Source organism: Saccopteryx leptura, chromosome 1, assembly GCF_036850995.1.
Source record: "Saccopteryx leptura isolate mSacLep1 chromosome 1, mSacLep1_pri_phased_curated, whole genome shotgun sequence".
NCBI lineage: Eukaryota > Metazoa > Chordata > Mammalia > Chiroptera > Emballonuridae > Saccopteryx > Saccopteryx leptura.
In genome coordinates this window covers 37,527,628-37,544,987 of record NC_089503.1, presented here as the reverse complement: position 1 = coordinate 37,544,987, position 17,360 = coordinate 37,527,628, and the positions used below count along the sequence as shown (strand labels likewise).

General features: G+C 40.5%; 1 long non-coding RNA gene across 1 annotated transcript in view; it reads left to right on the top strand.

Moving 5' to 3' along the window:
- The window catches only part of LOC136392230 (uncharacterized), a 33,337-nt gene extending 15,977 nt beyond the window's left edge, over window positions 1-17,360 (top strand). The window contains exon 3 of the long non-coding RNA XR_010748927.1: window positions 17,218-17,360. This is a non-coding gene — a long non-coding RNA (uncharacterized lncRNA). The remainder of the gene's footprint in view (window positions 1-17,217) is intronic.

Sequence of the window (17,360 nt, the reverse complement as noted above, 5' to 3'; positions counted from 1 at the left end):
ACCTTGGTACTTTCTTTTTTATTATAGAGACAGAGTCAGACAGGCAGACATGATGGGAGAGAGATGAGAAGCATCAATTCTTTGTTGCAGCACCTCCGTTGTTACAGTTGTTAAATAATTGCTTTTTCATATGTGCCTAGATGGGTGGGGGATTTTAGCAGAGCAAGTGACCCCTTGCTCAAGCTAGTGACTTTGGTCTCAAGCCAGTGACCATGGGGTCATGTCCATGATCCCACGCTAAACCTGCAACCCTGAGCTCAAGTTGATGAGCCCGTGCTGAAGCCAGCAGCCTTGGGGTTTCAAACCTGAGTGTTAGGCATACCAGTCTGATGTTCTCTCCACTGCTCCACCACCTGGTCAGGTTTTCAGAGAAAAATCTCTTTGGTTTCTCATGTGAAAGAGCATCCTTCTGCACTCTGTCATAGCAGACTTTTTCTGGAAAGAGGAGATTTTGACAGTTCAGTTTTGTCAAATATCACTGAAGTCCATCATAGCTCATTGGCAATTCTTGAGGAAGGCCTTATAAGTTCTGTGGATTCAGCAGATTTTTGAAACCTATATTAATTCAGTGTTTTATACATGAGCCCTGGTTCCTAGATGCATTCTTTGCTTAGATAAAGATCTCTTGTCAGAATGCTGAGGAAATAATCTTTCTTAAAAGTTTCTTTTCAGGTAGTTTATATAATCTCCAAATATACTTTTTTTTTCTTTTTGTATTTTTTTTTGTGTGTATTTTTCTGAAGTTGGAAACGAGGAGGCTGTCAGACAGACTACCACTTGCGCCCGACTGGGATCCACACAGCATGACCACCAGGGGGCGATGCTCTACCCTCTGGGGCGTTGCTCTGTTGCAATCACAGCCATTGTAGCACCTGAGGCAGAGGCCATAGAGCCATCCTCAGCGCCGGGGCCAACCTTGCTCCAGTGGGACCTAGGCTGCAAGAGGGAAAGAGAGAGACAGAAAGGAAGGAAAGGGGGAGGGGTGGAAAAGCAGATGGGCACTTCTCTTGTGTGCTCTGGCCAGGAATCGAACCTGGGATTTCTGCATGCCAGGCTGATGCTCTACCACTGAGCCAACCAAATAGGGCCCATTTTTGTATTTTCTTGAAGTGAGATGCGGTGAGGTACACTGACAATTATCCCAAATGTACCCAACCAGGTTAAACACTGCATGCCAACTAGGGGATAATGCTCTGCCCATCTGGGTCATTGTTCTGCTGCAACTGGAGCCATTCTAGCACCTGAGGCAGACATGGAGTCAACCTTAGTGCCTGGGCCAACTTTGCTCCAGGGGAGCCTTGGCTACAGGAGGGGAAGAGAGAGACAGAGAGAAAGGTGACAGGGATGGGTAGAGAAGGAGATGGTTGCTTCTATTGTATACCCTGGCTGGGAATCAAACCAGGGACTTCCGCATGCCAGTTCGACGCTCTACCACTGAAGCAACTAGCCAGGGCATCTCCCTATATTCCTATACAAGATATTTGTGACTTTGTGTTGGGGGAAGTTATAAGCAGAATATAATGCCAAAAAAAGCCAGTTGTGAAACACCGTGTTTTATTACAAAGCAATTGTTCATATTTGAATGGAAATTGGTTCAGTATCCAATCAATACTACTCATTAAGCTAAATGATTTATCAGTTTACCTCTGTTCCTCATTTCATTAAAATAGAAATAATATTGTCTACCTTGTTCATCTATTGTAAGGATTAAATAAGTTAATAGTGACATTCTTAATACAGTGCCTAATTGAAGTCAGGCCCTATTAAGTGTGTGCAATAATGATACTTAAGCAAAGCCCAGAAATGCTGGCAGGAAGAAAGATGCTAGAAAATCTTCACTTTGAGAGAAGCTCAAGATTAAGTATTTCTTTTAAATCTAAGTGCTGAATAGTATCTTTGCTTGCTTTTATGAAGACACTATATGATTTCTCCAATTTTTGTTTTGTAACATAAGGAAATTTCATAACTAAAGTTATATTTAGCTATTACAAATGTGTAGAAACCTCAGGACTCTGTTTACTTATGGAAGAGTTTGCAAGTCATAAAAAGCAATAACTGTGAATGTTTGTATTTAAATAAATTTTATATTTCACTCTTCAGTTTGTTTCTTTTGCAAATACGTGCTGAGTTATAATATTCTATATAACTTATGCAATGAAATCTTTGGTTTATTGGTTAATGTGTATTTTTAAATTGTTATATGTAGTTTCTTTTTTTTCTTTTATTTATTCATTTTTAGAGAGGAGAGAGGGAGAGAGAGAGAGAGAGACAGAGAGGGAGGGAGAGAGAGAGACAGAGAGGGAGAGAGAGGAGAGAGAGACAGAGAGATAGAAGGGGGAAGAGCTGGAAGCATCAACTCCCATATGTGCCTTGACCAGGCAAGCCCAGGGTTTCGACCCGGTGACCTCAGCATTTCCAGGTCGATGCTTTATCCACTGCGCCACCACAAGTCAGGCTATATGTAGTGTCTTATCAAATCGTACTACTGATTATATCACTATAGCTTCGTTTCTAATATGTTATAACAGGTCAAATATATTCTTTCATTATATTTGATGTGCTCTTTAATGAAGCAGTAAATAGAAGCTTTAATATTATTTTCCACATACTTTTATTTATTAATTTCCAAGAGAAATATATTCATGTTCATTGAATTTGACTTTTTATTATGAATTCTCATGCACCATGCTCAAATTTTTTTATAGATTTATCTAGAATTCCCAAAATAAGTGCCTAATAGATGGTCATTGTTTCACTGACTGAACATGTTGTTTTTGTTCATGATTAATACAACTGCCTAAGGGATTATCTACAACATATTGATGAGTAAATTAAATCACAAAATCAGTAAGTCACTCTTCCAAGGTCACATAATCAAGACATGGCAGGACTGGAAAACTCAGTTGGTTTACTTCCCTCCAAATGCTATGTTCTTTGTACTGTAGCATATATTTGAGCCATATTTGACCCTTGAATAGCGAGCCGGAAGTGTGTTCGTTTACTTATAAGCACAAATTTTTCAAGAAGTAAAGTCTCCACTTGCTCTGGCCAGTTGGCTCAGCGGTAGATCATTGGACTGGTGTATGGATGTCCCCGGTTCAATTCCCGACCAGGTACTCACAGGAGAAACACCTATGTGCTTCTCCACCCTTTCCCCTCTCCTTCCTCTCTATCTCTGTCTTCCCCTCCCAAAGCCAAGGCTCCACTAGAGCAAGGATAGCTTGGGTGCTGAGGATGGCTCCATGGCCTCCACCTCAGGTGCTAGAATGGCTTGGATGCAACGGAGCAAAGTCCCCGATGGGAAGAGCATCGCCACCTGGTGGGCATGCTATGTGGATCCCGATTGGGCTCTGCCTCTCTGATTCTCACTTTAGAAAAAGAAAAATAATAAATAAGTAAACAAACAAATAAATAAATATATGAAGTCACCACTTTGCTTTCTTGGAATTTACATATTGGGTTCAGCCTCAGTCGATCTAAAACAGTATTTTCACATTCCCAACTGCAAAGTCCTGAAAGGGAGTTGAAATATTATTTATAGTCCACAGTTGGTTGAATCTGCAGATTGCAAGAGTCAACTGTAGTTGAGTATTTGCGAGGTCAAACGTGAGATGCAGATTTTCAACTGAGAACTGCTGGGAGCCCCTAATTACCCCAGTTGTTCAAGGCCCAACCATGCTACATGCAAGGCTCTCATCTGTAGGTGAAGATTCTAGTTATATCTGTGTTCCTAACAGTCACATATTGGAAAAGTCACTTCCTAGAGCTGATTACTTCTTTTCTAAAATGTATTGTTTCCTGCTCTTGCTTTATTATTTACTCTTAATTTTATGCATGTGAAACAGGAATGGCATCATGTAGATGATTTTTCTGTTCTCTTCGGGTCTATATCACACAACTTCTGGGTCGGATTTTCCCTGTTAACCAAAAATATTCGGGAGGCTGGTTTGTGTTGAAGTTTTCTCTTACATGAGCTTCGTATTCATGTGTTTCAGCAAAGGAAAGAAAATATGGACAGGCCATTTGTAACAATTTTTCCTTTTCGGTAATTAGATCCTACTTTGCCTCATGGAGCACTGCACTAAGATGTTCTCTTTTTGTCTTTATTTTCTCTTAATTATTGAACTGTGATGCTGCTGCACCGGGAACTGATCTACTCAACTACTCCAGGGTGGTGGAGGAAAATGGTTGCCAGGCAACCTCACCTATTCCTATGGATTATTGGGCCTTACCTTTAATAATCTTTTTGTGGAGACTCTAAGGGAAAAACTACTGTACTTCTCACATTTGCATCTTCAGGCTTCAGAAAATAGAAACTTTGAACACTTACATAGGTTTGGAAAAAGGATTATCAGAAGGAAAAAATAAGGTAGGTAATCTGACTTGACTTTGCAGCTTTTTTGATATTTTTAAAAACCAAATTTATAAATTTATTTTTAATATTTTATTTATTCATTTTAAAGAGAAGATGAGAGAGAGAACGAGTGAGAGAGAGAGGAAGGAGGAGGAGAAGGAACCATTGTCTCATTATGTGACCTGTTCAGGCAAGCCCAGGGGTCAAACCGGCAGACTCAGTGTTCCAGGTTGATGCTCTATCAATGGCGCTGCCACAGGTCAGGCTTACGGCATTGTTCCATAAATATTCTTACATAACAAATCAGCACAAACACAGGGACTTCATGAAAAGTGCATTTATTACCTTATGGTCTCAGTGTGTTAGAAGTCTGGGCATGGCTTTAGGGGGTCTCCACTCAGAGTAACATGGGCTGCCGCAAGGTGAGAGTTTAGGCCTGTGGTGCTAGTTAAGAATTGAGGTCCTCTTCCAAGTTCCCGTGGTTATTGAGAGTTCCTTTCCCTGCAGCTTCTGTACTCCAGAGGGTTTGTTCTTCAGAGCCAGCAATGGAAAACAAGAGGGTCAGTTTAAGTTACAGTCTCAAGCTCAGGTAAGTCCCAAGCCCCCTCTAAAGGTTTGGCCCCCACAGATAGTCTCCTTTTTGCTTAACTAAATTTACCTGACTGAGGATTTTAATTACATTTGAAAAATCTTTTAATTTTTCAATGTAATGTGACATAATCTCATAGGCGATATATTTGCATATTCACAAGAAAAAGAACTTCATAGTCAAGGAGAGAAATTCTGTGACACGAATTGAATCTCAGAGATACTTTTAAAATCCTGTATATCAGTCATTGTTTTATTAAGATCTTAAAAGTTGGGATTAGAATAGCACATCTAGATCTTTTATTTCTGAATTCTTTTGACTGGTATTTAGACTTTATACAGTTTGGAATCAGTACTTAACTAAGTATAACCTATGTCTATAACATTGTGGTTAGTGTTATTTTCTTGGAAGCAAAGTCTTTTTAAATTTTTAGAAAATTTTATGGATTGATTTTAGCTAGAAAGCAAGATGAGAAAGCAAGATGAAGGGAGAGAGAGACAGAGAGAAGCATTCATTTGTTGTTCTACTTAGCAGTGCACTCAATGTTTGCGTCCCATATGTGCCCTGACCGGGAACAGAACCTGCAATTTTGCCATTTCAGGATGACACTCTAACCAAGGGAGCTAATGAGTCAGGACCAGAAGCCAAATATTTTATAAAATCTTTATTTCTGGTAAAATGACTTTATAATATATAATAAGGAATATTATGGGAAAGAGTTAGTGTTTGATGAACTACTGTTGTTGTTTTGTGTGTGAAAGACAGAGAGACAGAGAGAGGGCCAGGATGGGAGATAGATGAATAGGATCAATTCCTTTTAACTACACCTTAGTTGTTCACTGATTGCTTCTTTAATATGTTCCTTGACAAGGGATGTATAGCAGAGCTAGTGACCCCTTGCTCACACCAGCAACCTTGAGTTTCAAGTCAGTGAGTTTGGGCTCAAGCTAGTGACCATAGGTTCAGGTCTACGATCCCCATGCTCAAGCTGGTGACCTGGCGCTGAAGGTGACAAGCTCGTACTTAAGCCTGTGAGTCCATGCTCAAGCTGATGACCTGGGTTTTCAACCCTGGGTCCTCAGTGTCCCAGACCAATGCTGTATCCACTGCACTGCCCTTGGTCAGGCATTACTTACCAGTTTCTCTATAGAACTCCTATTGCTCTAAATTTAGTTCCAGCTGTCCTTAATGTTGTATTTTGAAGCATGACAGAGGACAAACAGAATGTACCAATTATCTAGAGCCTGTTGTGTGGTGCCACAGTGGATAAAGCATTGATCTGAAATGTTGAGGTTGCCAGTTTGAAACCCTGGCCTTGTCTAGTTAAGGCACATACAGGAAGTACCTACTGTGAGTTGATGCTTCCCACTTCTGCCCCCCTCTTTGTCTATTTCTCCTCTCTCTCTGTCTCTTTCTTCCCCCTCCTCTCTCTAAAAGTCAGTAATTACAACACCCCTCTAATAATTTAGAAAATGAGTTTTGAAAACTGTCCATGTAGAAATAGGAAATGTGTTTTTACCACATATTTGGTTTGAATTTTAAGAATGAGTTTCAGTCAACCCTGGCAGGTGTCTCAGTGGATACAGTGTCAGCCCAGAGTATGAGTGACTTGAGTTTGATTCCCAAGGTGAATCAAGGAAATACAATAGAAGCGACCATTTGCTTCTATCCTCTCTCTCCCCCTCCTTTTTCTTTTCCCCTCCCACGACCAGTCTCAGGCGCTAAATATAGTTTCATACTCAAAAATCAGCTCCAGATGGCCATGTTTGGTGAATCCCGATCAGGACATATACGAGAATCTCTCTATCTTATTCCACTGATAAAAAAAACAAAACTGAGGTCTATTCTTCCTTAAAAGATATTTTATTGGCAACTAATATTTTTGTCAGTTGGTGTTTATAGGAAAGGTTCACGAATGAAGGGGGCATTTCTCATTGTGTATAAGAAAAACTGTAGGAAATTTATGAAAGGTACTGTTCCATATTGGGAAACTGAATAATTTCCTATATTATGTATTATTATTATTATTATCTTGGCAGCTATGTTAATAATTGCCCTTTTTATTCCATACCACAATACATATATTCTTCCATTTATTATATAAACATAGTATTTACTGTGCACCTATAATGCCTCGGAACCTGTTCTGGTGTTGAAGAGGTAACAGTGAAAGGACAAGTCAGAATTTCGACCCGAATGAAACTTAAAATTGCCACAAAGGCACACAGTCAAATATAATTAAGTTAAATTGTCAGCCAGATAGTAATGGGTGCTTTGGAATCAGAAGAGTAAGAAGTATAAGGATAGGTCATTTGGATAGTTGGGATCTCTATTATTTAGTGAGGTCAGGAGAAACCTCCACCACTAAGTAACTCAAATAGTGAGCCATGTGGTGATCTCTGGGTTGGGTAGAGGGTTCAACAAATGCTGACTAGTTGTGCTTTTATCCACAGACCGATAGAGAGACAACATTTAGAAGCAACAGTAGCAAGAAAGACAAGGTGAACTTCCTGGTACTAACTTCCAGGTCTCTCTTTAGTCTGTATAATCACAGGCTGAAGAGTGAATGCAGTTCCTTAGAAAATATTAATATCTTTCAACGAAATTTTTTCTAGATAGGAGAGAAGAGAGGAATTTAGATTTTTTTGTTATAAACTCCCAGTAAGGAGTCCTAATGTAAAGGTACTGTTCAGAACAGAAAGGTACAAAAAGAATAAATGCAGTGTACCACACACGGCTAAGGTAAAACTGAACTTCATAAAAACAATGAATACTTTTTGGTATAAATATATCCCGATATTTTCTGTAACAAATCTCCTTTGAAAATGTATTTTTTATTTATTTGAAAAGTTAGTTTTACCTAGGCGACCTGTGTTCTTAGTTGCTTAAGGTAAGAACGTTACAAATTGTATGGTCTGTATTTCATCAAATCATCCTTTTTTTATAGGAAGAATTTAAAAGAAAGCTATATAGTAAAGGTAAATTACATGTGTAATTCCAAAGCTTAGGAGTATAAGGGACTTACTGAGCACCTTCTTTAAGCAGCTGATACAGACACAGAAAAATGCACATGTCCTACTGGACCATTCACCACTTTAGACAAACAAGGATTTCTTTCTGAACCCTCACTACGTCTCTGTGTGGCCAAGAATGGCCCCTACACCGCCCTGTCTGCATCAAGTCCCCCAGAATCCCACCAACTGCCAAATCCCCTAGTCAGGGAAAGCAATGAGACCCCGGAGCCACCTACAGGCAAGTTGCGGTAATGAAAGTGGTGAGACCACAGGGAGGCTGCAGCCCAGTCCCAGCAGGCAGGACCCTAAGTGCCCTCAGGATGCCACCAGGGGTCTTAGCCACCAGGGTGCCTCCCACGGGCTCCCCGCGCTTCAGAGCGACCCACCTCCTGGAAACGTACCAGCAGTGCAGGGGCGTCCCGCGCGCTGTTCCTGGAACATGTGCACGCGGCGCTACCGGTAACGGGGAGGTCTCGCTCTTACTCAACGGTTCAGAGTGGGACGTTTGGACTCGCAGGACAGGAAAAGCAGAGCCCCATCCAGAGAGCGACTAGAGGTCCCTCCTACACCAGACTGGTAAGTGTGACAGGCGTGGTAATGCGGGCACCGCAGAGGGGCAGAGTTCGCCTTGTCCATGGCTGGGCCAGTGGCTGCAGGGATAGACTCCGCCCTGTGCTGCTCTGCTGCCTGTGCTGGGGGTTCTGTCCCCGCCCTGAGCTCCTGCACGCCCACCCCCTGCTCAGGGTTTACGTTCCCGGTTTCCAGTTCTCCCCCCATCCCAGAGCTGTGGTACGCACACCATCTGCGCCCCAGACCCCCACTCCGTGCCTCAGTCCTGGTCACCCCTTCCTCCTGGCTCCCCCCCAACCCTCCTGCCAGTGCCAGGCCGCGGACCTGCCTGAGTGCCTGGAAAAGCCTGCTGCCTGCACCCTGGAGGGCTGGGATGTAGAAATTGGATTTGGGGCTCCCTTTGCCTGGTTATTTATACTGAATGAAAGGACAGTGGATACTTATGCTATTTCTGTCGGGATATAGGGCACTGACCTCCAAGAAATTAATGTGAAATTGAATTAAACTGGCTGCAATTGCAAATTGACATCAACACCATTTTTTGCCATCTAAATGACTTGGTATTGCTCCAGTTGAGAGAGCAGAATATGAAGTCTTTTGCTGTGTGTTAGAAGCCATCCTCATGAATGTGGCATTAGCTGTGTTGCCCAGCTGGTTTCAGGTGTTTTGAATTCACCTATTCCTGCAGGGGTAATGATGCAGGTTGATCTATTCAGAGATACCTTAAGTGTTTCTAAGATTTTAACACTCAGAAAAGTCATCTGGGAATCTAGTTAAATGTAGTTTATAATTTAATAAGTTTAGGGTGAGACTTAATATTAATTACTGGGTAATGCTGAAGTTACTGGTATCTCTTCACACAACTGCTTTTTATTTCCCCTCTTGCATTATACGAGCTTTTGTTTCGTTTTGTTATTTGCATGTTGGAGTATCTTCAAATATTACAAAGAGTTGGATGTCAAGTGCCAATTATCTCCTCAGATACCACAGTTATATGGTTTCAGGTCTTAGGTTTAAGTTTTCAATACATTTTAAGTTAATTTTTGTGATATGTGGGAGTTGGAATCTAATTTCATTCTTCTACATGCTGTTACCCAGTTTTCACAACGACAGGTATTGAAGAGACTGTCCTCTCCCATTACATTTTCCTATTCTTAGCTCCCTTGTGGAACAGTAGTGGGTTCCATATGCAAGGGTTTATTTCTGGGATCTTGATTCTGTTCCGCTGTTCTTTTTGTTTATTTTTATGCCACGACTAGATCTTTTGATTGCTACAACTTTATAGTACAGTTTGAAATCAGTGTGATACCTCCAGCTTTGTTGTTCTTTCTTCAGATTGTTTTGGCTATTAGGGGACCTTTTTGTTTTCATACAGATTATAGGATTGTTAGTTCTATTTCTGTGAAAACTTCCATTGGAATTTTGATTGAAATTACTTTGAATCTGCAGATTGCTTTGGACAGAAGGGCCATTTTAAGATTGTTTTGTTGTTAAATACATTTTTCTGATCCATGCACATCAGATATCTTTCCATGTATTAGTGCCCAAAGAAAACACTGATTTGTTTTTTGTGGGTATGGACTGGTTAGTATGATCATGTGGATTTTTTCAAGGTAAAGTTTAATAATCTTTTAATGTTATTTTGTGTGTCTTCAGTAATACTCTTTTTATGAATGGATCACATTTTTAAAGTGAGTTTACCTCTTTATTAACATACAATCTGTTTACATGTTGAGGCTATGAAGATCAAAGATTCATAATATTTGTGTGTAATTCTTTGTGTGAACATGTATGTTTCTCTTTAGTGACACCTAAGATTAGAATAACGAGGTGATATTTCACATGTATGAAAAAGTGTTTGGAATTTTTTAAAGGTAAATTATTTGCATCGTTCTATTTATATCAGCAGTAAGAAAGTACCAGTTATATTTCTTCCCAGCCAACAGTTGGTGTGGTTGCTGGCGCAGAGACCAGCCCTCAGTTGTTGTTCCTGAGGAGAGACTTCAGTGAGGAGACAAAAGTGCAGCAAGTACAGCAGGATTTTATTAAGCTCACAGGAATACGCACAGAAGGGGCTGAGAGGGAAAAGAAAGAAGGGCCTTGGAGACAGGTTCAGGGGGTTAGCCTGGGATGAGCTGCTGCTGCCCATTGCTCTCCTGTTACAAGTGTCTTCAGGTACCTTAGGACTTGAGAGAAAGAGCAAGGCATGGAAAATGCACATGGAGAGAAGAGGAGGAAGAGGAGGAGGAGGAGGGAAAGGCAGGAGTATGTTCCTAGAAGGGAGAGCTGGGGGGATTTTCTGTCTTAAGGGCCTTTAGGGGTGGAGATTACCAGGGAGGTCCCAGGGGAGGGGGAGGGTCTCCATAGACTACTCACGAGCTCTCCAGGTGTCCTTTTAAGGTCCTGTCAGGGCAGGGTCATTAGTCAGTGCAGCTGGTCCTATGCTGACACTTGGCATCACTTGTCTGGCTTAGCTGCTGTTCTGAGCCTGAAGCTGAAGGCAACTGAGTTCTCGATGTAGTTGATGTAGGTCAGAAACTCATTGGTCTGGGGCTCAGTGCTTAAGGAATATTCTTTGGCACCCTTGTTCCTTACTCCTTCATAGGTATCTAACCTCTATGACTAGCAACCTTTCAGGGGAGGAAAGGTCAGGGGAGGGTTTGAACCACCTGACCAGGGATGTGTTGGTGAAGGAAAGGTCCCCCTGGGGGTAAGAACTTTGTTACACAGTTATGACTGTTGCTATGCTGCTGCTGTTATTTGGGAGGTGACCTTGTGGGCCTTGGCCTATAGTCCTTGTTCAGCTCGTGTCTAACTGCCTACCACAGTCTGATCAGTCATTTCAATTTTACCAATTCAGGTGGACATATAGTGCTGTTTATTAGTATTTCTCATCTTTTAATGAACTATCTGGGTATTTGTATATTTATTTAGAAATGTTGGTTCAAATATTTTGTTCATTTTATTAGATAGTTATTGTTCTAATCTTCTTTTTCTAGTCAAGGACATAATCTGTTTTACTTCAATTCTATGAAGTTCACTGAGATTTACCGTAAGGTCTAGCAGAGTGTCTATTTTCATGTTCCAGTGTAGAGTTGCGAGGCTAGGTGTTCTGTTGATGTTGGTGTAATAGTTTCTAAATATCAGTAAATATGATTTATTTCAATAGAGGAGTTCTAGGTTTCAGTTTTAATTGTGGATTTCTGTTTCTTTGAATTCCATTAGTTTTTCCAGTAATATCTTTGATGTTTTGTTATTGGGTAATATATTAGTGATTATTTCTTTGTAATGAATTGTAGCTTTTATTAGAAATTATTTATCAGTATACCCGATAATATGATTTATTCTGAAGACTAATTTGTGTTAGTAAAATAGCCATTTTACCTTTAAGATTTATGTTTTTATGGACTATATATTTGCATCATTTTATCTTTAATCCTATCCATGTGTATGGATAAGCATTTTTTTGGTAGACCTTTAGTATAGTTGATTTTGATTTTAAAGAATAGAACTTGATAATCTCTGCCTTTAGGGAGAAAATTTTTTATTGGTCTTAATATGTTTCTGTATATTTTCTGAATAAAAGTTTCAATATTTTCTACTATAGACTCCCTCTTTAAAATTTTTTTAAAGGTGTTATTTATTTTATAGAGAATAAAGAGAGAGAGAGAGCTAGCGAGAGAGAGAGAGAGGGAGAGAGAAGGGAGCAAGGAGCTGGAACCATCAACTCCCATAGGTTCCTTGATCAGCAAGCACAGTGCTTCGACCTGCATCCTCAGCATTCCGGGTCCATGCTTCATCCACTGCGACACCACAGGTCAGGCCTAGGCGAGTTTGAACAAAAAGTGCTTTGATACTCTTCTCTTTTATGATTGGTTCCATAAGAAATGAGCACAAACAGAGGAACTTAATGAAAAGTACATTTATTACCTCGCAGTTTCCATGAGTTAGAAATCTGGGCATGGCTTTGGGCGGTCTCCTCTCAGAGTTTCCTGAGCTGCCACAAGATGCCAGTGTAGGCCTGTGGTGCTAGTTAAGGCTTGAGGTCGTCTTCCAAGTACCTGTGGTTGTTGAGAGTTCTTTTCCCTGTAGCTTCTGTACTCCAGAGGGTTTGCTTCTGCAAAAACAGCAATGGAAAAGGAGAGGTTCTGCTCAGGTTCCAGTCTCCGAGCTCAGGTATGTCCCAAGTCCCCTCTAAAGGTCTGGCCCCCACAGATAGTCTCCTTTGTGCTTAACTAAATTCCCCTGATTGGGGTCCTTAATTACATTTGAAAAGTCTTTTAATTTTTCCATGTAATGTGACAATCACATAGGCGATATATTTGCATATTCACAAGAAGAAGGGCTTTATACTCAAGTAGAGAGACGCTCTAAGACAAATGTGGATCTTAGAGATCCTTTTAAAATCCTGTTGACCTCAGAGTATTTTAACGATGAGCCTGTGCTTTATTAAGATCTTAAAATTTGGAATATAGCATAGCACATCTAGTCTTTTATTTCTAAATTTTTCTTATTGGTGTTTAGATTTCTTACAGTCCAGAATTAGTACTTAACTATGTCTGATCTGTGTAAATAACATTGTGGTTAGGGTTATTTTCTTGGAAACAAACACTTTTTAAATTTTTAGAAAATGTTATGGATTGATTTTCACTAGACAGCATGAGGAAGGGAGAGAGAGACAGAGACAAGCATTCATTTGTTGTTCCATTTAGCAGTGCACTCAATGTTTGCTTCCAATATGTGCCCTGACCAGAACAGAAACTGTCATCTACCATTTCAAGATGAGACTTTATCCAAGGGAGCTAATGAGTCAGGACCAGAAGCCAACTATTCCTATAAAATCTTTATTTCTGAAAAAATGAGTGTATAATAAATAATAAGAAATATTATGGGAAGGAGGCAGTGTTAGATGAACTACTGTTGTGTATGTGTTTGTATATGTGTTTGTGTGTATGTGTGTGTGTCTGTGACAGAGACACAGTGACAGAGAGAGGGCTAGATAGGGACAGATCTGAAGGGAGAGGAATGAGACGCATCAATTCCTTTGTGCTGTACCTTAGTTGTTCACTGATTGCTTTCTCATATGTACCTTGACAAGGAGAGTATAGCAGAGCTAGCGACCCCTTGCTCACACTAGTGACCTTGGTCTTCAAGCTAATGAGTTTGGGCTTAAGCTAGTCTAAGGTCTATGATCCCACACTCAAGCTAGCATCCCGGTGCTGAAAGTGACGAGCCCCTGCTTAAGCATGATGAGCCCAAGCTGAGCTTGCAAACTCTGGGTTCCAAACCTGGGTGCTCAGTGTCACAATCAGACTCTCTATCCACTGTGCCTCTCTGCTTGGTCAGGCATTACTTACCTGTTTCTATATAGAACCCCTGCTTTTCTAAATTTAGTTACAGCTACCTTTGGGATTGTGTTTAGAATGAGGACTGAAAAGAAATAGAATGTATAAATTATCTAGATCCTGACCTGTGGTGGTGCAGTGGATAAAGCATTGATGTGGAACACTGAGTTTGCCAATTCGAAATCCTGGTCTTGTCTGTTCAAAGCACGTACAGGAAGCATCTACTATGAGTTGATGTTTCCTGCTCTGCCCCTCTCTTTCTCTATTTCTCCTCTGTCTCTCTCTGTCTCCAGTCTTTCTCTAAAAATCAGTTAATAAAAATACCACATTAATTATCTAGAATATGAGTTTTTAAAATTGTTGATGTAGGGATAGGAAACGTGTTTTACCACATATTTGGTTTGAATTTAAAAACTGAGGTTCAGTATACCCTGGATGGTATGTCAGTGGATACAGTGTCAGTTTAGCATCTAAGTGACTTGATTTTGAATACCAATTGCATCAAGGAAATACAGGAAGAGCGACCTTCTGCTACTTTTCCTCTCTGTCTCACTCTTTTTCCTCTTCCCCTCCCACAGCCAGTGGCTCGATTGCTGTGACAGTTTCCTTGGATATTGAGGATGGCTTGATTGTTCTAAGTGAGTCAGCCTCAGGTTCTATAGTCAAACATGAGCTCCAGATGTCCTTACTGGGTGTATCCTAGTGGGACATATGTGGGAATCTGTCTCTCTCATCTCTTCTCAATTAAAAAAGAACTTAGGCCAAATCCTCTTTGAAAGATATTTTATTAGCAACACTTTCATTTAAAATCATGTGGAGAGGCCCTGGCCGGTTCGCTCAGCGGTAGAGTGTCGGCCTGGCGTGCGGGGGACCCGGGTTCTATTCCCGGCCAGGGCACATAGGAGAGGCGCCCATTTGCTTCTCCACCCCACCATCCTTCCTCTCTGTCTCTCATCCCCTCCCGCAGCCGAGGCTCCATTGGAGCAGAGATGGCCCGGGCGCTGGGGATGGCTCATTGACCTCTGCCCCAGGCGCTAGAGTGGCTCTGGTCGCAGCAGAGCGACGCCCCGGAGGGGCAGAGCATCGCCCCCTGGTGGGCAGAGTGTCGCCCCTGGTGGGCGTGCCGGGTGGATCCTGGTCGGGCGCATGCAGGAGTGTGTCTGACTATCTCTCCCCGTTTCCAGCTTCAGAAAAATACAAAATAAATAAATAAATAAATAAAAAATCATGTGGAGAGTCAGACTGACTCAAAGTATTACCATTTTACTGACTGTATGAGGAAGAGGGACAGTGTGAAAACTTTCGTGTGAATGCTACCTTTTATCTTCACTGGATCTGAAAATATAAAGCATGAGTAATAAACATAGAAACACAATTTTATTTATTTATTTTATTTTATTTTTTTAATAAATTTTTATTAATGATAATGGGATGACATTAATAAATCAGGGTACATATATTCAAAGAAAACATGTCTAGGTTATTTTGTCATTAAATTATGTTGCATACCCCTCGCCCAAAGTCAGATTGTCCTCCGCCTCCCTCTATCTAGTTCTCTGTGCCCCTCCCCCTCCCCCTAACTCTCTCCCTCCCTCCCTCCCATGTCCTCCCTCCCCCCACCCCTGGTAACCACCACACTCTTGTCCATGTCTCTTAGTCTTGTTTTTATGTTCCACCAATGTATGGAATCATGTAGTTCTTGTTTTTTTCTGATTTACTTATTTCACTCCGTATAATGTTATCAAGATCCCACCATTTTGCTGTAAATGATCTGATGTCATCATTTCTTATGGCTGAGTAGTATTCCATAGTGTATATGTGCCACATCTTCTTTATCCAGTCTTCTATTGAAGGGCTTTTTGGTTGTTTCCATGTCTTGGCCACTGTGAACAGTGCTGCAATGAACATGGGACTACATGTGTCTTTACGTATCAATGTTTCTGAGGAGAAACACAATTTTAAAATATATACTATCTGTTCATTTTACTTTGCAATTCAAAATAAAATTGTCAAAGGTGAAGTTACTGCTTACAAAGTATATCACTTCAGTTTATTCTTGCAAAACTTTCCAGTTTGGTTTTGTGTATTTTGAGTGCATACCTCCTGTGAAGGCAGCAGAAATTATTTCGGTATGTTGGTGTTTTAGGAAAGGTTCACAAATAAAGTGGGAGAATTGCATTGTGTATCTATCTCTTGTATTATTGTTATCTTGGCAGCTATGTTAATAATTCTCATTTTTCCCCATACCACAGTACTTATATTCTTCAATTCATTGTATAAATACAGTCTTTACTGTGCACCTATCATGTCTCAGGAACCTGTTCTGTGCTGAGGAGATAACAGTGAAAAGATAGGTCAACATTTCTACCCAAATGAAACTTAAAATTCCAACAAAGGCACACAGTCAAATATAATCAAGTTAAACTGTCCTCCAGATAGCAATCGGTGCTTGGGAAATTATAAGGGTAAGAAATAGTAGGCTGGGTGGGTCAGATTGTTGGGATCCATTTAATTAGGGAGGTCAAGAAAACCCTCCACCACAAAGTAACAGAAATAGTGAGTCATGTGGTGATATCTGGGAATGGGTAGAGGGTTCACAAATACTGACTAGTTGTCCTTTTATCAACGGACCAACAGACAGACATTTAAAAGCAACCATAGCAAGAAAAACAAGGTGAACTTCCTGGTACTAACTTCCAGGTCTCTCTTTAGTTTGTATACTCACAGGCTGAACAGTGAATGCACTTCCATAAACAATACCTTTCAATGAATTTTTAGCTAGATAGGAGAGAAGAGAGGAATTTAGATTTTCTGTTATCAACTCCTAGTAAGGAGTACTAATGGAAAGGTACTGTTCAGAACAGAAAGGTACAAAAAGTATAAATGTAGTGTACCACACACCGCTAAGGGAAATCTGAACTTCAGGTAAACACAAATACTTTCAAGTACTATAACTATGTCCCAATACTTTTTGCAACAAATCTCCTTTGAAAATGTATTCCTTTTTTATCTGAAAATTCAATTTTAACTAGGTGTCCTGTGTCCTTAGTTGCTAATATAGCAACATTACAAATTGTATGGTCTATAGTTCATCAAACAATCCTCTTTTTTTAAGGAAGAATTTAAAAGAAATCTAAATACTAAAGGTAAAATGCAAGTATTTATATAATTCCAATAAAGCATAGGAGTATAGTGGACTTACTGAGCACCTTCATTAAACTGGTGGAACAGACTCAGAAAAATGCACATGTTCTACTGGACCATTCACCACTTCATAAAAGAGAGGAATTTCTTTCTGAACCCTAACTGTGTCTACACGTGGTCAAGAATGTTTTTTTTTCCTAGGCATCCCACCAACTACCATTTCTTCCAGTCTGAGAAAAGGATGAAAACCCCAGAGCCACCTACAGGCAAGTTGACTGAAGCTAAGTGGGGAGACCACACGGAGGCAGCGACCCAGTTTCTGCTGACAGGACCTCAAGGTCCCT